At 56.0% G+C, this 20,210-nt stretch overlaps 2 pseudogenes; one reads left to right on the forward strand and one right to left on the reverse strand.

The window, feature by feature from the left end:
- Positions 1-2,281: 2,281 nt before the first annotated feature.
- Positions 2,282-3,440, reverse strand: LOC144590761 (protein FAM187B-like; annotated as a pseudogene).
- A 7,202-nt stretch (positions 3,441-10,642) lies between these two features.
- On the forward strand, positions 10,643-11,657 carry LOC144590763 (protein FAM187B-like; annotated as a pseudogene).
- Positions 11,658-20,210: the final 8,553 nt, after the last annotated feature.

Below are 20,210 nucleotides of genomic sequence, written 5' to 3' on the forward strand. Positions count from 1 at the left end.
CTGTTTTTGTATTCTAGCCCTCTTGAAATAAATGTTTGCATTGTATGTGCCTTCCTTCCTAGCGATTCGACTTGCAAATTAACTTTTTGGGAATCCTATACCAGCACACCCAAGTCCCTTTGCATCTCCGATTTCTGAATTCTCTCCCCATTTAGAAAATAGTCTATGCCTTTATTCCTACGACCAAATTGCATGAGTCCAGACTTTGTTAGGCTGTGTTCCATCTGCTTGCTGCAGATTCTAGCTTTTTTAGTTTTTTAGTTTAGAGATACAGCGCAGACACAGGCCCTTCGGCCCACCGATCAGCGATCCCCACACATTAGCACCACCCTACACACACTACGGACAAATATACATTTCTACCAAGGCAATTAACTTACAAACCTGCAAGTCGTTGGAGTGCGGGAGGAAACCGAAGATCTTGGAGAAACCCTAGGCAGGTCATGGGGGAACGTACGAACTGTGTGCAGACAAGCCTTCCATGATTTGATACTTTACAATGAAGACTTACCCTTCTAATCTCCAGCGAGTCCAGGCCCAGTGCCGTAAAAAGCTCATCATAAGTTAACCCACTCATTCTTGTAAACCTCCTCTGGACCCATTCCAGAGCCAGCACGTCCCTCCTCATATACGGCGCCCCAAATTCCTCACAATACTCCAAATGCGGCCTGACCAGCTCCTTATAGAGGATGGGACCCCTGACCCAAAACGTAGTCTGTCCATTCCACACTGCTGTTTTTACCCAATGAATTCCTCCAGCGCGTTTGTCCTTTTTTCACATAACCGCATATTACGTTGCAGCGTGGAGAATAGTCACATATTAGTTACGATATGGAGGAATGTAGATTCAATGTAATGTTATTGGGATACTGGACTACATTTGTGTGGTTACAACAGGTGCAGAATGCGAGAGAAAAGGTCCATTTTATCTGCCGAGATGAATCCTGAACCTGAACACTGCGTTAAGATGTCCACTAAATGTCATGCACACCGACACACACAAACATGCAAACACACGCACACACAGACACACACAGGCGGAGATTGGCATTGAACCTGTGTCTCTCGGTTTGAGAGACACTGGCTCTACCCGCTATGCCAAGGCTAAGAGAACAGGGTCTCCAATAATGAGTGGCGGGAAGGGATCTGGTTTGAAGGGCCGAATGGCCACCTCCTGTCCTCTTTTTTCATAGCCAGCAATAAAATTGTAAATTCTCAATTAACCACGCACTTTAACATGAGACAACTTTAATGAAATAGAATGCATTGTTGCTCTGTTCAGACTACTCAATTCAGTGTGCGGCGGTTTATGAAGGCGTGAGTTAATGGCTTTGGGACAGCAGGGATTGTCACATGGTTTGATTCAATACTGCGGCTGGAGAGTCACCTCTTTACAGCTCCAGAGACTAGGGTTCAAATCTGACCTCCGGCACTGTGTGTGTGTGTGTGGGTGTGTGTTTGTGTGTATGGGTGTGTGAGAGAGAGTGTGTGTGTGTTTGCGTGTGTGAGAGTGTGTGCGCGAGTGTGTGTGAGTGTGCGTGCGCGTGTGTGTATGAGTGTGTGTGTGTGGATTTTTGTATGTTTGTGCGTGTGCGTGTGTGGTTGTGTGTGTGGATTTGTATGTGTGTGTGTGGATTTGTTTGTATGTTCGTGTGTGTGTGTGGATTTGTGTGTGAGTTTCCATCGGCTGCTTCGATTCCTTCTCCATCCCCAAACAAGACATGCTGGTGTCGGTGAGGTTATTAGCTGCTGCGAAATATCGAACAAAGAGGTGGGGCTAGGGTTCACTCACCTGTTCAAGTGTTAGGTGAATACTTGTGAGGCAATGCAAGGAAGGTATCTGTGCGGTGGCTGGTTGGGTGGACAAAGGCCAGAGATGGGAAAAGATACAAACGGCTGTCAGATAACGAGGGGGTGAAATGTAAAGGCAAAGAGAGTGATAGAGGTGAGATGGGGCGGGGGGGGGGGGTGGGTAGTGAGTGATATTGGGAAAAAGAGGGGGATGAATTAGTTGATTAGTACGGATGCCAAGGGTTACGGGGAGAAGGCAGGAGAATGGGGTGGAGAGGGAGCTAGATCAGCCATGATTGAATGGCGGAGTAAATTTGATGGGCCGAATGGCCTAATTCTGCTGCTATAACATGAATGTATGAACTCACGTCATGAGGGGAGCTGTTTGGAAATAGAATGCAGATTGCTCTGGGATAGTATCACCCAGAAGGGGTGAATGGCCTGCTGTGAAATTGGTGCAAATGAGGGTGTACGTGTAAAGGGTGGGGATTTACCAGTGCACGACCTGGCGGCGCCGCACCTGGACGCAGAAAGGTGAGGAAAACCAGCAGCACAGATACCAAGGCGATGGCAGTCAAGGCGTACCAGACCAAGCTCATGGCGCTGGTCTTGGCTGCCGCCCTCCTCTCGTTGGGCTGCAGCACCTTCAGGTGGAAAGAACCGGCCAGTTCCTCGGAGACGTAGCACCTGTAGACCCCCTCGGCGGCTTTCTGGACGCCCTTTATGGTGTAGACGCTTCGGCCCGTCACATCGTCCAAGGCGTGAGTGCTACCCCGCCGTCGGGAGAGATCCGCCCGCGAAACGTCGGTGGAATTTCTCCGCCACGACACCGGGGTGCAGACCGAGGCGCCGGGGCACTTGAAGCTCACGTTGCCGTTGACCAAGTAAGTGTCGATCAGGAGGACGTCGGACAGTTGCAAAGGCACCAATTTCTGACCGGGCACTTCGAGCTTCCTGACTTTGGCGAGGTATGGGGGCGAGGTAACGCAGGGAACGATGCACGGTTCCAGTCCCAGCTCCGGGGGGGGGCTGGAAGTATCTGCCGCTCGGCCAAAGCCCAGATGCCGCAGGGCACCGGTTTCTGGTCGCCTCCTCTCCCCCGGGACCCCGTACCGGTCGCAGTCTTCCCAGGCGTTCCACACAGTGAACAGCTCCAAGTGCCGGCCTCCTACTTCCAAGAAGCGACTGGGGAGAGAGGAGATGCCGATGGATTTGCCCGAGATGTGGACCTTCTCGGCGTCCTGCGTGTCCACCTCGTAGTATGCGTGGGTCCTGTTTCCCGACCTGCAGAGGTAGACGCCCGAGTCCCTGACCATGGCGGACCTGATGACCAGATGCGGCCAGGATAAAATGCAACGGGCCCGGAGATCCAAGAGCGCGTCCGCCTTCAAGGTGTCATCTCCAGTCCCAGCGAGGACCACCGCCTTGGTGTCGGGCTCCGTGGTGTTGTAGTAGACCCAGGCCACGCCGTCGGGGTGGCTCGGCCCGTTGGGACAGAGCAAAGTGGCCGGGTTCTGGGTGAGGAAGATGACTTGACACGGCCGGTTGGGGTAACAAGCCACCGAGGTCCCACCCCACGCCTGCCGGGCGCCGGTCAACAGCAACAGGGCGATTGGAAGAGTGGGGGTCCAAACCGACCAGGCGTCCATCCCGCGGCGCCTGATGGAGAGAGGCGTCCCCCGTCTCCACGTCTCATCTCCTGGAGACCGCAGTGACGTGGAGAACGTCTCAACAATGGGGCCGTCGTTCACAATTCCACCCGGTTCGGTCCCGGGCCAGAACGTTGCGTCATCCGATTCGAAAAGAAAAGACTGTAAATGTTCGCTGTTTCTTCTAAAGCCCCGGGGCCACAGTTTAAGATTAAAGAATCGTTCATTTAGAACGGAGATGGCGAAGAACTTTTTCACCCAGAGTTGTGAACCTGTGGAATTCTCTGCCTCAGAAGGCAGTGGAGGCCAATTCTCTGGATGCTTTCAAGAGAGAGTTAGATACAGCTCTTAAAGATAGCGGAGTTAAGGGATATGGGGAGAAGGCAGGAACGGGGTACCGATTGGGGATGATCAGCCATGATCACAGTGAATGGCGGTGCTGGCGTCTATTGTGTATTCCGGCAGTTCTCACCTTAAACGAGTTGGGTTTGAGTTTGGTTTATTGTCACGTGTACAGTGAAAACTTTTTTTGTTTTGTGCCATCCAGTCAGCGGAAAGACAACACGTGATTAGAATCCAGACCTCCCAACATTTGATTTTACAAATTCAGAATTTTGATGTCCAAAATTCAGAAATTTACATCAAAATTCATAATATGGCGGGTAATGCAACTTTTCAGCAAAAAAAGTATGCACGCCAAATGCGCGTACGCGTTGCGTTACATTCATGTGTGAAAAACAACTATTATTTCCAACAGTCTGTAGTTCTTGGACTACATGTACAATGACAGGCCTATCATGAGTATATTCTGCTATTTATAGAAAGGTTATTGAACAGAAATACATTTTACAACACAACGAAAAAATAGTTTTGTTTTCTCTATTTTGCTTTTTCCTTGACAAAGTTATGAAGAGTTTAATTTAAAAATACACATACCTAATTTCATTGAAGACATACTTGCTCCAGTGGTTTTCAATAGCAAATCACAACAGTCCATGTGCCCCCAAGCCCCCACTCCTCCCCACTACCATCCCCTCCCACCCCCCTCCCCCCAACCCCCCCTACTCCCACTCTACCGCTACTCCCGCCTCCCCCGACTCCCGCCCCCCTCTCACTCCTACCCCCCTACTCCCCTTCCCCCCCACTCCCCCCTCCCCTCCCCACCTTCCTCCCCACCTCCACTCCCCCTCCCCCTCCCCCACCTCCACTCCCCCTCCCCCCAGTTGTGGGACCAGCATTGATGGCCGTTGTTGGCGAGTTGGTCCAAAGGGCCTGTTGCCGCAATGTATCACTCTATGACATGGGATACTGTCACTGCTGCAAAATATGTTGAGACATCAACAGATTGAGGAGCACGTGTGGAGTCAACTAGTGGCCAAAGCTTCGGTTTCAGACCTTGCACGATGTTGATGATGAATATAGAAAGATATCCACGATATAGAGTTGCGATGAATGGGTGAAATGAAGGGTGGTATCTGAAAGATGGAACCAGATGATTGGCGGTGGGAGGGGGGGGGGGGGGGGGGGAGGGAAGAGGCAATGGGCAGGTAAAATTAGATGAGAGAGCGTAAGGTGTCTTGCGAATGAGTGGTGCTGGTGGGATAGAAAAATGAAACAGTAAGGGAGACTGGATGCACTTTTTCTTCCGACAATAGAATGGCATGGATAAATGACATACCGAAATTATAAGAAAATTAATCTGTTGTAATATTTTTAACGGAAGTGTTTAGAAGCAAGGGAAGCTTATGTGAAAAGAGGCCGAGAGAGTGAACGTAACTTAAAAGTAATGTAAGAAGCTCAATAAATAGATTTAGGTGATATTTTGTTTCCACGAACAGCTAACTGGTGTAAATTCAAACAGGTTTTAAGCCAATCTGCAGCTCTATCCAGGACCACAAGAAATTACAGAGAGTTGTGGACTCAGCCCAGGCCATCACGGAAACCAACCTCCCTTCTGTTGACTTCATTTATACCTCAGGTTGCCTCGCCAATACCAGCAGAATAATCAAGGACGAGTTGCAGCCTGGCCACTCCCTCTGTTCCCTTCTCCCATGGCAGCTCTGGCGTGAACTCATTCTATTTCCGGTTCACTAATGCACAATTGTTCTCAGTCCGTTAAATACCTCAGCTCAATTCAGCACTTCCCTCCAATTTCTGTCCTTACCCAGAATGATGGCAAGTCTTAGATTCCCTCCCTTCCCCCAGAAGTTCCTCCCTTCCTTCCAGCTCCTTTCCCATCCCTTCTAGCATCACTCAGACCATCCTCACACCTAAATCCTCATCTCCTCCCCCTTAAGCTCTCCTCACTCGAAACCTGCACTCCTCTCGCCCCCTCATAGCCTCCTTCCTTCCACCCAGATACCTTCCCGCCACTCAGCCCCTCCTCCTCCCAATTCAAAAGCTCCTCATTTCCCCGAAGAACATCTCAACTCAGACTCCTCCTCTCGGACCTCTCAGTCCCTCAAAACTCAGAACCTTCTCTCACTCAGATCCTCATTTACTTTCCCTTAAGTAATCCTCACTCAAAATCTGCCCTACAGCCGTTCTCTCTACCCCTCAAAGCCCCCTTCCTTCCCCTCAGACTCTTCCATTCTCCATTTATTCTACTCGCTTTCCTTCAGAACTTCTTAACTCAGGCCCTCCTCCCTCCCACACAGACCCTCTTCTCCACAGTCCTTCCCAATTCAGACCCTCCTTCCCTCTTCCAGCGGGCCTTCCAACTCAGACTCTCCTCACAACACAGACCCTCCTCACAAGACCCTCCTCACAACTCAGACCCTCCTCACAAAGACCCTGCACACACCTCAGTCCCTCCTCACAACTCAGACCCTCCTCACAACTCGAACCTTCCTCACAACTCAGTCCCTCCTCACACGTCAGTCCATCCTCACAGCTCAGTCCCTCCTCCTCTCAGTCCTTCCCCCTCTCAGTCCCTCACAACTCAGACCCTTCCCTCACTGCCCAACAGACCTTGTCTCTGCTCTTTAAAGCCTCCTTGTTTCCCCTCTGACTCTCCCTTTCTCCATTCCTCCATCAGACTCTCTCTACTCACTTCCCTTCAGAACATCTCATCCCAGACCCTCCTCCCCTCAAAACTTAGAAACTCTTCCTGCGGCCCCTCAAAACTCAGACCCTCCTCACAACTCAGACCCTCCTCACAACTCGGATCTTCCTCCCCTCGGTTTCTCACGCCTCAGACCCACTTCTCCTCAGCCTCTCACAAGTCTGACCCTCCTCCTCTAAATCCCTCACAACACAGCCCCTCCCTCTCTCCCCCTCAGGCTGAGACCCTCCTCTCTCCCCATCAAAGCCTCATTCCTTCCCCTCAGTCTACCCCGCCCCTCTTCCTTTCCTTTCCATTTACTCTCCTCACTTCCCCTCAGAACTCAACTCAGACCCTCTTCCTCTAAATCCCTCACAACTCAGACCCTCCTCCCCTTGGTCCCTCACAACTCAGTCGCTGCCTCCCTCCTCTCTCCTCCACCCTCCGCCCGGGGATCGGACGCCGCCAACCGCCCGCGCACGCGCTCTCTCTCCCGCGCGCGGAGCCGGGAGCGTCGCCCTCGAGCGGTGACGGTTGGAAGCAGCTGGGCCGCGGTGCGCAGGCGCCGTGTCGCCAGACGACCGCGGGGTCGTTCTGCGCGTGCGCTGCTTTTCACCGCAATGTGCCCAGGCGAAATATGAGGTGCTGTTCCTCCAATTTTCGGTGGGCCTCACTATGGGACTGGAGGAGGCCCATGACAGAAAGGTCAGACTGGGAATGGGAGGGGGAGTTGAAGTGCTCGACCACCAGGAGACCAGTTTGGCCAACGTGGACCGAGCGCAGGTGTTGAGCGAAGTCTGGGAACCGCTGCCACCGCCGCCGACCTCCACCGCCTCCCCGGGGCCGCTGCCGCCGACGTCCAAGGCCTACCTGAGGCTTCCACCGCCGCTGCCGCCGACCTCCATCGCCGACCCCCATCGCCTCCCCGGGGCCGCTGCTGCCGACGTCCGAGGCCCCTTCACCACCGCGGTCGCCGACCTTCCCGACCTCTTCACCGCCGCCCACGCCCTCCCCGGCCATCCGCTGACCGGGCCGACCACCACTTAACCGGGCTCCTGGTCCCCGCGGGCCTCCCCCAGCGACCGTGTCGACCCGTGCCGCTCCACCGCCCAGCAGCAGGTCGCAGCCGTCGCTGTACCCGGCCCCCAGGACCAACAACAGGCCGCAGCTCCACCCGGCCCACAGACACCGCGCTGGGCCCACAGCCCTCACCAGGCAGAGCCCCACAGCACCGCTGGGTCCTACTGCCCACCCCCTACTACAGGTAACCGCAGCAGGGGGTCCACTGGATCTCCCCCTTCCCCCTGCCTCCATCCGACCCCAACCCCCACCATTGCCGGGTGTTCACCATCCCCCCTGACCTCCCCCTTTCAGACACCGAATGGTCTGTCCTCAGCAGAGGCCTTACCTTTGTTCCCCTCCGCCCCCACATCAACGAGTTCCGCGTCCGCCATGACATGCTCTTCTTCTGCCGCCTCAACCTCCGAGCATTTTTCCATGAGAAGGAGTCCTCACCCCCCACTGATGACCCTTTCACCCGTCTCCAACGGACCCCCTCCTTTTGGACTCCCCCTGTTGGCTAACTACCCTCACTAGAACTTTTCACATCCAACTGCCGTCCGCCTCAAATTCTCCACTCCCCTGACTAACTCCAACCTCTCCCCTCCTGAACGTGCAGCCCTCCACTCACTCTGCAACAACCCGGAAATCATCAAACCTGCTGACAAGGGAGGTGCTGTGGTAGTCTGGCGTGCTGACCTCTACTGGACCGAGGCCAGACGACAACTCTCAGACACCTCTTCCTACTTATCCCTGGACCATGACCCCACCGACAAACACCAGACCTTTATCATCAGCACCATCACGGACCTCACCATTTCCGGCGATCTACCCTCCAATGCCTCCAAACTTATATTTCCCCAGCCCCGCACGGCCCGATTCTACCTCCTACCCAAAATCCATAAACAGAACTGTCCCGGCAGACCCATTGTCTCTGCCTGCTCATGTCCCACCGAACTTATTTCCACCTACCTCGACTCCATCTTATCCCCCCTGGTTAAATCTCTCCCCACCTACATCCAAGACACCTCACAAGCTCTCAATCTCCTCGATAACTTCTGGTTCCCAGACCCCCACTCCCTCATCTTAACCATGGATGTCCAGTCAGTCTTCACTTCCATCCCCCACAAGGATGATCTCGAAGCCCTCCGTTTCTTCCTCGACCGTAGAACCAGCCAATCCCCATCTACCAACACTCTCCTCCACCTAGCAGAGCTGGTTCTTACCCTTAACAACTTCTCCTTTGACTCCTCCCACTTCCTCCATGGGCACTCGCATGGGCCCTAGCTACACCTGCCTCTTTGTCGGGTACGTCAAACAATCCCTGTTCCGGGCGTACACTGGCCCCATCCCCGAACTCTACCTCTGCTACATCGACGACTGCATTGGGGCTTCCTCTTGTACCCATGCAGAACTCATTGACTTCGTACACTTCACTTCCAATTTCCATCCTGCCCTTAAATTTACCTGGACTATCTCCGACATCTCCCTCCCGTTTCTGGACCTCACCATCTCCATCACAGGAGACAGACTAGTGACTGACATCCACTATAAACCCACTGACTCCCACAGCTATCTGGACTACACTTCTTCCCACTCGGTCTCCTGCAAAAAGTCTACCCCCTACTTACACTTCCTCCGTCTACGCCGCATCTGCGCCCGGGATGAGGTGTTTCACACTACGGCGTTAGAGATGTCCTTATTCTTCAGGAAACGGGGCTTACCCACTTCCATTATAGATGAGGCTCTCACTAGGGTCTCTACATCCCGCAGCTCCGCTCTTGCTCCCCCTCCCCCCACTCGCAACAAGGGCAGAATCCCCCTTGTTCTCATCTTCCACCCCACCAGCCAGCGGATCCAACAAATCATCCGCCAACATTTCCGTCACCTACAACGGGACCCCACCACTGGCCATATCTTCCCATCCCCTCTCTGCGTTCCGCAGAGACCGTTCCCTCCGTAACTCCCTGGTCCACTCGTCCCTTCCTACCCAAACCCCACCCCATCCCCGGGCACTTTCCACCGCAACCGCACAAGATGCAACACCTGTCCCTTTGCCTCCCCCCTCAACTCCATCCAAGGACCCAAACAGTCTTTCCAGGTGAGACAGAGGTTCACCTGCACCTCCTCCAACCTCATCTATTGCATCCGCTGCTCCAGATGTCAACTTATTTACATCAGCGAAACCAAGCGCGGGCTCGGCGATCGCTTCGCTCAACACCTGCGCTCCGTCTGCGTTGGCCAAAATGGTCTCCCGGTGGCCGAGCACTTCAACTCCCCCTCCCAGTCTGACCTTTCTGTCATGGGCTTCCTCCAGTGCCATAGTGAGGCTCACAGGGAAATTGGAGGAACAGCACCTCATATTTCGCCTGCACAGCTTGCAGCCCAGTGGTATGAACATCGACTTCTCCCACTTTAGATAGTTCCTCTGTCCCTCTCTTCCCCTCCCCCTTCCCAGATCTCCCTCTATCTTCCTGTCTCCACCTATATCCTTCCTTTGTCCCGCCCCCCTGACATCAGTCTGAAGAAGGGTCTCGACCCGAAACATCACCCATTCTTTCTCTCCTGAGATGCTGCCTGACCTGCTGAGTTAGTCCAGCATTTTGTGAATAAAAGAATGTAGAAAACGTTAGGGTGAAATTAGAGGAAAGTTAGGAAAACTCTTGTCCTGAGCACCCATCTGACAGCATGGTGCTCCCTCCTCGTCGCCCCTCCCACACACTGTGGTGATCCCTCCTCACTGCCCCTTCCACAGAGCAGCATTCCCGCCTCACTGCCCCTCCCACATATCAGCATTCCCTGCTCACTGCCCCTCCCACAGAGCAGCATTCCCTCCTCACTGCCGCCCCCCCCCCCCCCCACGTTCCCATCTGTGGCACAACGCTCCCTCCACGCTGCCCTTGATGCTTTCTCTTCCTTACAGGTGACGGCATCAATGTTGAGGTCAAGGAGCCCCACTGTTGAGGTCACGGGGCCCCTCTGTTGAGGTCACAGGGCCCCACTGTTGAGGTCATGGGGCCCCATTGTTGAGGTCACGGGGCCCATTGCTGAGTTGACGAGCTCCTGCCTGCAGTTGCTGTGACGACATTACAGAAGCAACATGTGCAGACACTCGTCCCCGCTGCTGATACTGGGCCTGGTGGTTGACCCGTTTCCTGAGGCAGGACGGGGGCGAGGCCCATTGTTCAGGTTCGGCCACCTGCTCCCTGGCTTTCCTGTCTCACACCCCGCTCAGCGTGCACTGCCCGGCTTTGTCCGAAGCAGAGGAAGGCACAGTTTACTGGCAATATCTCGACCTCAGCCAAGCTCAAGTCGAACCCTGCACCTTCGCTGGACCCCGAGGCGTGAGAGTCAACCGTGGCCCACTAGGTAAGCTGGACATTCACCCCACCCTTTCGGGCGGCTCCTTGACTTAATCCCAGGCCCAGACATCTGATCCGGGTCTGTACATCTGCAAATCCTGGCCGCTTACCGAGTGGATGTACAGGACTCATCACAGATTCACGTCTCCCACTGGGAGTTGAGCTAGTCTACGCAGGTGAATAAAAGCCTGAGGTTTTCCCCGGGCTCTATGCTGGGATCAAGGCATCATCCAGCTGCACTTCCACTTGGGACTCTGGCAGGACTGCGACCGATGCGGGCAGTGGGAAAATGGAAAAGGGTGGGCTTCTGTTATGCCACGTTAGGCGGAGAGGATGAAGAGGAGGAACAGGAGGAGGAAGGAGAAACCTTGCCCTGTGGCCTGATCAAACAGCACTTGGGACAGGCCTTGCCACGACGAGATCTGCCTGCGGGCGTGCGGGAAGGATGAAGGGACGGTGGAGAGGAGGGGCACCGTGGAGACGGCCGGGGATTGGTGGTGGTGGGGTCGAGAGACTGCTTTGGACTGGCTGGTGCCTCGTTCGCTGTTGTTGGAGTTGGTGCTGTTCAATGTACACGACGATCCCCGTTTGACCTGCCCAGGCACTTCAGTGTATACGCCCGTGTCCTGGCAACGCGACTCTGCCTTAATAGGTGATGCTTCGGGTCAAGATCCTTCTTCAGATTTCCTTTTTGATTCCTTTCCTCGAGAGATGCTACCAGGCCCATTGTTGAGTTTTGCCTGGTTGCAGTGAAAAACACCTGCATTGGCAACACTGAATTCGCTACATACAAAGTCAGCTACATTGGAAGACCTATACTCCACCTGAGGGACCGAGCTGTGGTAGAACTGATGTATATTTCAAACATTGCATTAAGGATGCAGCGGGGAGTATTTAATATTCCAAATTTGGAATGGGATTGGTAGAACCTCTCTTTAAAAAGTTTCTGAGGTGGACAGGAACCTCAGGTGGACAGTGAGTACACTGTCAGTGCTGCGAGACTGCATCAAATATCAATTGTGCTGAAATGCATTGGCACACAAACTGATTTAGAAGCTGTTCTGGACTGGTGGCGACAGGACTAGCATTCTGGTGGGTCGCATTGAAGGCAAACTGGTTTAGATTCCGAGTCATGCAGTACGGAAACAGGCTCTTGGGCTCAACTCACCTATGCCAGTCAAGATGCCCCATCTTCCTTCATTCTTTTTGCGCATGTTTGGCCCATATCCCATATCACGTGGCGGCGCCTAACGGCAGCGGCTGACTAGCAGTCTGTCCGTCTTTTTTTTGTTGTGTGTCGGTGTTGGGATGGTTTTCATATATATTTTTTTGGTTGTGTATGTGTGGGAGGGGGTGGTGGTGTGGGTGGGTGGGTGGGGGGGGGGGGACTTTTCTCTTCCTCACGGCGCGGGGTGCGGCTCGGCTGCGGGGCCTAACATCGCCCGCTGCGGCTCGGCCGCTGGACTTTACATCCCGGTGCGGCTTGGCCGCTGGACTTTACATCACCCGGTGCGGCTTGGCCGCTGGACTTAACAGTGCCCGGTGCGGCTTGGCCGCTGGACTTTACATCACCCGGTGCGGCTTGGCCGCTGGACTTTACATCCCGGTGCGGCTTGGCCGCTGGACTTTACATCCCGGTGCGGCTTGGCCGCTGGACTTTACATCCCGGTGCGGCTTGGCCGCTGGACTTAACAGTGCCCGGTGCAGCTCGGCTGCGGGGCTTAACATCGCCCGGTGCGGCTCGGCTGCGGGGCTTAACATCGCCCGGTGCAGCTCGACTGCGGACTTAACATCGCCCGGTGCGGCTCGACCACGGGACTTAGCTGCGCAAGGCTTGGTCGCGGGCCTTTCATCGCCCGGTTCGGCCGCGGGACGTTTCAGCGCCCGGTGCGGGGACTGTGCGGGTCGGTCGGGGACGAGCTGTCTGTCCGTGGGCGTGGGGAAGAGAGTGGAAGTTTTGTTGCCTCCTTCACAGTGAGGGGGTGTTTGGAGTCACTGTTATGGACGTTTGTGTTGGGGTTATGTGTCTTGTGTTCTTTTTTTTTTCTATGACTGCTATGTAGTTTCGTTCGGTACTTCGGTACCGAACGACAAATAAAGCTCTGTTATACCTGTTATAAAGCTTTTCGATCCGTGTACCTTTTAAATGTTGTTATAGTACCAGACACAACTTCCTCTTTTAGCAGCTTGTTCTATATATCCACCCTCTGAATGAAAAACCTGTCTGTCAGATTCTGATCAAATCTTGCTTCTCTCACTTTAACCTATGGGCTCTGGTTTTTTTTATTCCCCTACTCTGGGTAAAAAGACCCTATCATAATTGTGTACAGCTCTGTGAGATCCTCCCTTCTCCGCTTCAAGGAATAAAGTCCTCGCCAACCCAGCCTTTCCAGTCCTGGCAACATCCTTAGACATATTCTCTGCATCTTTCCAGATTAATGACATCCTTCCTCGGGCAGGGTGATTAAAATTGAAAAGTGTACCCCAAAAGTGGCCTCACCGACTGTAACAGTGTCCCATCTTCGAAACTCAATTCACTGACTGGTGAACGTCAGTCTGAAAAAGGGTTTCGACCCGAAACGTCACCCATTCCTTCTCTCCTGAGATGCTGCCTGGCCTGCTGAGTTACTCCAGCATTTTGTGAATAAATACCACTGACTGGTGTAGGTCAATGTACCAAAGGCATTCTTTACCATCCTCTTTACCTGTGACACAATCTTCAGAGAACTGTGCACCTGCACTCGATCCCTCTGCTCTATAACCCTCCACGGGGCCTCACCATTCACTGTGAAGGCCCTGCCATGGTTTGACTTTGGCAAAATGCGACTTTTCTATATTAAACCCCATGAACCATTCCTCAGGCCACTTGTCCAGCTGATCAAGAGCCTGCTGTATTTTTTTGTTACTCATCTTCAAACTACAATATCACATACTTCGGTGTCACATGTAAACATATCAATCAAATCTTATGCATTTTAATCCATACAGTTAACCACAAAATACAAATCACAAACAACAATGAGCCCAGCACTCCTCTCTGAGGCACACCACTAGTCATTGCCCTTCAATCTGGAAAACCACCCGTCCACCACCTTCCTTCCATGAAGCCACTTCCCTCCATGAAGTTAATTCTGTATCCAGATTGCTAATTCTCCCTGGTTCTCATGTGACCTGAGCTTCCAGAGTAGCCTACCACGCCAAACCTAATGCAAAGTCTAGCTGAAGTCCATATAGACAACATCTATGGTTTTGCATCACCAACCTTCTGGGTTACTTCTTGAAATAACAATTACATTTTGTAAGGCACAATCTCCCAAACCAACAATACTGACTTCCTACCCATCCACATCCAAGTTTTTAATATATACTAGCACAAGTGTGCCCGTTGGGCCCGTCCTCGTAGGGGTTCCATTGTAACCGGGAGGATGGGAGGGAGGGAAGAGGGAGGGAGGGAAGAGGGAGGGAGGAGGGAGGTGTGGAGGGAGGAGGGGAGGGGGAGGGAGGGGGGGAGGGGAGGGGGGAGGGGAGGGTGGAGTGGAGGAGGGAGGGGGACCTCCCCTTTTCCCAGTACCCCTCTTTCCCCGTTCGGCCCGTCCCCGTAGGGTTTCCATTGTAACCAGGAGGGGGGGAGGAAGGGTGGAAGGAGGGGGGAGGGGGAGAGGGATGGAAGGGTGGAGGGAGGGGGGTGGGAGGGATGGAGGGAAGGAGGGAGGGGGGGGGGAGTTAGGGGGGGAGGGTTGAGGGAGGTGGAGAGGGATGGGGAGGAGGGGGGGAGGGAGTGGGGATGGAGATGGGGGAGGAGGGGGAGGAAGGGGTTGAGGGGTGAAGGGGGACCTCCCCTTTTCCCAGTACCCCTCTTTCCTCCACCACCAAGCCCCCTCCGCAACGACCCCTGTGGTCCCCCTCCCCAGTCCCCATTCTCAGACCCCCCCCATTCTCTCTCTCCCCCAGACACACTCTCAGTGCTTTTTTCGAAACACTTGCCCCGGTGGCCCACGAGCATAGGGGCCCAATGCTGATCTGTGTATGTTAAGTGACTCGCAATTAAAAAAAAGACGTAAAAAAAAGATAAGTGCTTTTTAAGTGCTTGTTTTGAAACATTCGCGGTCACATAGCGCTTCTCACTGCGATCTGTTAGTGGTGCTTTTCGAAACAATGTAGCACCCATCTCACACAAGCATTGGGTGGATGGGAGGGAGGGAAGGGGAGGGAGGTGTGGAGGGAGGAGGGGAGGGAGGGGTGGAAGGGGAGGGGGGGAAGGGGGGGAGAGGGGAGGGAGGGAGGGAGGGAAGGGATGGGGGGAGGGGGACCTCCCCTTTTCCCAGTACCCCTCTTTCCCCGTTGGGCCCGTCCTCGTAGGGTTTCCATTGTAACCGGGAGGAGGGGAGGGAGGGAAGGGGAGGGAGGGAGGTGTGGAGGGAGGAGGGGAGGGGGAGGAAGAGGGGGGAGGGAGAGGGAGGGGGGAGAGGGGGAGGGGAGGGGGGAAGGGGGGAGGGAGAGGGGTAGGGGGGAGGGGAGGGAGTGGGGATGGAGATGGGAAGGAGGGGGAGGAGGGGGAGGAAGGGGTTGATGGGTGAAGGGGGACCTCCCCTTTTCCCAGTACCCCTCTTTCCTCCACCACCAAGCCCCCTCCGCAACGACCCCTGTTGTCCCCCTCCCCAGTCCCCATTCACAGACCCCCCCATTCTCTCTCTCCCCCAGACACACTCTCAGTGCTTTTTTCGAAACACTTGCCCCGGTGGCCCACGAGCATAGGGGCCCAATGCTGATCTGTGTATGTTAAGTGACTTGCAATTAAAAAAAAGACGTAAAAAAAAGATAAGTGCTTTTTAAGTGCTTGTTTTGAAACATTCGCGGTCACATAGCGCTTCTAACTGCGATCTGTTAGTGGTGCTTTTCGAAACAATGTAGCACCCATCTCACACAAGCATTGGGAGGATGGGAGGGAGGGAAGGGGAGGGAGGGAGGAGGGAGATGTGGAGGGAGGAGGGGAGGGAGGGGGGAAGGGGAGGGGGGGAAGGGGGGGAGGGGAGGGAGGGAGGGGGGATGGGATGGGGGAAGGGGGGAGGGGGACCTCCCCTTTTCCCAGTACCCCTCTTTCCCCGTTGGGCCCGTCCTCGTAAGGTTTCCATTGTAACCGGGAGGAGGGGAGGGAGGGAAGGGGAGGGAGGTGTGGAGGGAGGAGGGGAGGGGGGAAGGGGGGGGAGGTGGGAGGGAGAGGGGTAGGGGGGGAGAGGGGTAGGGGGGGAGGGGGAAGGGGGGAGGGAGAGGGGTAGGGGGGAGGGGGAGGGAGGAAGGGGAGGGAGGGGGACCTCCCCTTTTCCCAGTACCCCTCTTTCCCCGTTGGGCCCGTCCTCGTAGGGTTTCCATTGTATCCGGGAGGAGGGGAGGGAGGGGAAGGGGGAGGGAGGGAGGAGGGAGGTGTGGAGGGAGGAGGGGAGGGTGGAGTGGAGGAGGGAGGGGGACCTCCCCTTTTCCCAGTACCCTTCTTTCCCCGTTGGGCCCGTCCTCGTAGGGTTTCCATTGTAACCGGGAGGAGGGGAGGGAGGGAGGAGGGAGGTGTGGAGGGAGGAGGGGAGGGGAGGGGAGGGGAGAGGGGGGAGGGTAGGGAGGGAGGGAGGGGGGTAGGGGGGAGGGAGGGGGACCTCCCCTTTTCCCAGTACCCCTCTTTCCCCGTTGGGCCCGTCCCCGTAGGGTTTCCATTGTAACCAGAAGGGGGGAGGGAGGGTGGAAGGAGGGGGGAGGGGGAGAGGGATGGAAGGGTGGAGGGAGGGGGGGGGGTGTTAGGGGGGGAGGGGTGAGGGAGGTGGGGAGGGAGTTGGGGAGGAGGGTGGGAGGTAGTGGGGATGGAGGTGGGAAGGAGTGGGGAGGAAGGGGTTGAGGGGGGAAGGGGGGAGGGAGGGAATAGGGGCCCCATGCTGATCTGTGTATGTTAAGTGACTTGCAATAAAAAACACAACTTTAAACAACAATAATTTGCTTTTCGCAACAAAGTAGCACCCATCTCACACAAGCATTGTGACGTCACAAGCTGAAGACCTTGAAAAAAAAGTTTAAAATAAAAAAATGTAAATTTGTAAAGAGTAGACACCCAATAGCAGCTGCTTGTCCATTGTGACATCACACGCTGAAGGGGGGTCAGCTCGAGCTCATCTCACAGGGGCATTGTGACATCACAAGCTGAAGACTAAATCCGCACCGCATCGCCCCCCTGAAAAGGGGGGGAGGCAGCGCATTAAAACCTCTGTAACTTAAAAAACATGCGACTAAATCAAATGAAAATATCACGGCCGGTCGTTTGGGAGGTTGGCGATTAAGGCGGTGCGAAAACCGTCACGGTACTGTTCACCGTTTTGCCGCAATCGCTGTTACGCGCAAACAAATATATCAAATATTCAGGTCAAACCCAAAAAATATATATATACAAGATCAGAGTTTTAATTATACCAGCACAAGTGCCCGTTGGGCCCGTCCTCATAGGGTTTCCATTGTAACCGGGAGGGGAGTGGGGGAGAGGGAAGGGGGAGGGAGGGAGGAGGGAAGGGGGAGGGAGGGAGGAGGGGAGGGGGATGTAGGGGAGGGGGAAGGGGGGAGGGGGGGACGGGGGAGGGAGGTGGGGGGGAAGGGGAGGGAGGGGGGAGGGTGGGAGGGGGAGGGGGGAGGGGAGGGGGGAGGGAGAGAGGAGGGAGGGGGGAGGGAGAGAGGAGGGAGGGGGGTGGGAGGGAGGGGGGAAGGGGGGTCAGCTCGGGTTCATCTCACAGGGGCATTGTGACATCACAATGAAGACTAAATCCGCACCGCAGCGCCCCCCTTCTGTAAAACCTTCGATAAATGAGGGGGGGGCAGCGCTTTAAAACCTCTGTAACTTAAAAAATATGCGACCGAATTAAATACAAATATCATTTTCCAGCAGCGAACCGCGTGGTGATTAAGGCGGTACAAAAATCGTGGCGCTACGGTTCACCGTTTTGCCGCAATTGCCGTAATTCAGCCGACACTCAGTGATATATATACATACAAGATCTGAGTTTTAATAGTATACTAGCACAAGTGTGCCCGTTGGGCCCGTCCTCGTAGGGTTTCCATTGTAACCGGGAGGGGAGTGGGGGGGAGGAAAGGGGGAGGGTTCGGGGGAGGGAGGAGGGGTGGGGGAGGGAGGGGAGGGGGGAGGGAGAGGGGAGGGAGGGGGGTAGGGGGGAGGGGGAGGGAGGGGGGAGGGGAGGGGTGAAGGAGAGGGGAGGGAGAGGGAGGAGGGGAGGGGGAGGGGAAGGGAGGGGGGAGGGGAGGGGGGAGGGGAGGGGGAAGGGGGAGGGAGGTGGACCTCCCCTTTTCCCAGTACCCCTCTTTCCCCGTTGGGCCCGTCCTCGTAGGGTTTCCATTGTAACCAGGAGGAGGGGAGGGAGGGAAGGGGGAGGGAGGGAGGAGGGAGGTGTGGAGGGAGGAAGGGAGGGGGGGGGGAGAGGGGAGGGAGAGGGGAGGGAGGCGGGTAGCGGGGGGAGGGGGGGGAGGGAGGGGGGAAGGGGGGAGGGATGGGGACCTCCCCTTTTCCCAGTACCCCTCTGTAGATCAGGGAGGGAAGGGGGAGGGAGGGAGGAGGGAGGGGAGGGAGGGGGGTAGGGGGGAGGGGGAGGAGGGGGGAGGGGAGGGGGAGGGAGGGGGACCTCCCCTTTTCCCAGTACCCCTCTTTCCCCGTTGGGCCCGTCCTCGTAGGGTTTCCATTGTAACCGGGAGGAGGGGAGGGAGGGAAGGGGGAGGGAGGGAGGGAAGGGTGAGGGAGGGAGGAGGGAAGTGTGGAGGGAGGAGGGGGGGAAGGGGGAGGGAGGCGGGTGGAGGGGGAGGGGGGAGGGAGGGGGAGGGGAGAGGGGAGGGAGGGGGAGGGGAGGGAGGGGGGGGAGGGAGGGGGACCTCCCCTTTTCCCAGTACCCCTCTTTCCCCGTTGGCCCGTCCTCGTAGGGTTTCCATTGTAACCGGGAGGAGGGGAGGGAGGGAAGGGGGAGGGAGGGAGGGAAGGGTGAGGGAGGGAGGAGGGAAGTGTGGAGGGAGGAGGGGGGGAAGGGGGGAGGGAGGCGGGTGGAGGGGGGAGGGAGGGTGAGGGGGGAGGGAGGGGGAGGGGAGAGGGGGAGGGAGGGGGACCTCCCCTTTTCCCAGTACCCCTCTTTCCCCGTTGGCCCGTCCTCGTAGGGTTTCCATTGTAACCGGGAGGAGGGGAGGGAGGGAAGGGGGAGGGAGGGAGGAGGGAGGTGTGGAGGGAGGAGGGGAGGGAGGGGGGAGGGGGGGAGGGAGAGGGGTAGGGGGGGAGGGGGAGGGAGGGGTGGAGGGGAGGGGGGAAGGGGGAGGGAGGGGGACCTCCCCTTTTCCCAGTACCCCTCTTTCCCCGTTGGGCCCGTCCTCGTAGGGTTTCCATTGTAACCGGGAGGGGAGGGGAGGGAGGGAAGGGGGAGGGAGGGAGGGAGGAGGGAGGTGTGGAGGGAGGTGTGGAGGGAGGAGGGGAGGGGGAGGGAGGGGAGGGGGGTGGAGGGGGGGAGGGGGGAGGGAGAGGGGAGGGAGGTGGGTAAGGGGGGAGGGGGAGGGAGGGGGGAACGGGGAGGGAGGGGGACCTCCCCTTTTCCCAGTACCCCTCTTTCCCCGTTGGGCCCGTCCCCGTAGGATTTCCATTGTAACCGGGAGAGGGGAGGGAGGGTGGAAGGAGGGGGGAGGGGGAGAGGGATGGAAGGGTGGAGGGATTGGGGGAGGGAGTGGGGGGAGTTAGGGGGGATGGGTGAGAGAGGTGGGGAGGGAGGGGGGAGGGAGTTGGGGAGGGAGGGGGAGGAGGGGGGAGGGAGTGGGGATGGAGGTGGGAAGGAGGGGGGATGAAGGGGTTGAGGGGGGAAGGGGGAAGGGGGACCTCCCCTTTTCCCAGTACCCCTCTTTCCCCCACCACCAAGCCCCCTGCGCAACGACCCCTGTTGTCCCCCTCCCCAGTCCCCCTTCGTGGATGGGGGACCGAGCTCAGGGGTTACCGAGCTTTTGCGGTTGCAGCTCCTAGACTGTGGAACAGCATCCCTCTCCCCATCAGCACTGCCCCCTCCATCCACTCCTTTAAGTCCAGGCTCAAAACCTATTTCTACTCCCTAGCGTTTGAGGCTCATTGAGGAGGTACTGTGAACTGTTTGCGTGCCACTGTATATTTCATTTTTTTCCTTAGTACCTAATCAGATGTACAGCACTTTGGTCAACGTGGGTTGTTTTTAAATGTGCTATACAAATAAAATTGACTTGACTTGACTTGACCAAGTGCTTCTCACGGCGATCTGTATTCGCAACAAT

The sequence above is a fragment of the Rhinoraja longicauda genome, unplaced genomic scaffold, assembly GCF_053455715.1.
Source record: "Rhinoraja longicauda isolate Sanriku21f unplaced genomic scaffold, sRhiLon1.1 Scf000301, whole genome shotgun sequence".
Classification (NCBI taxonomy): domain Eukaryota; kingdom Metazoa; phylum Chordata; class Chondrichthyes; order Rajiformes; family Arhynchobatidae; genus Rhinoraja; species Rhinoraja longicauda.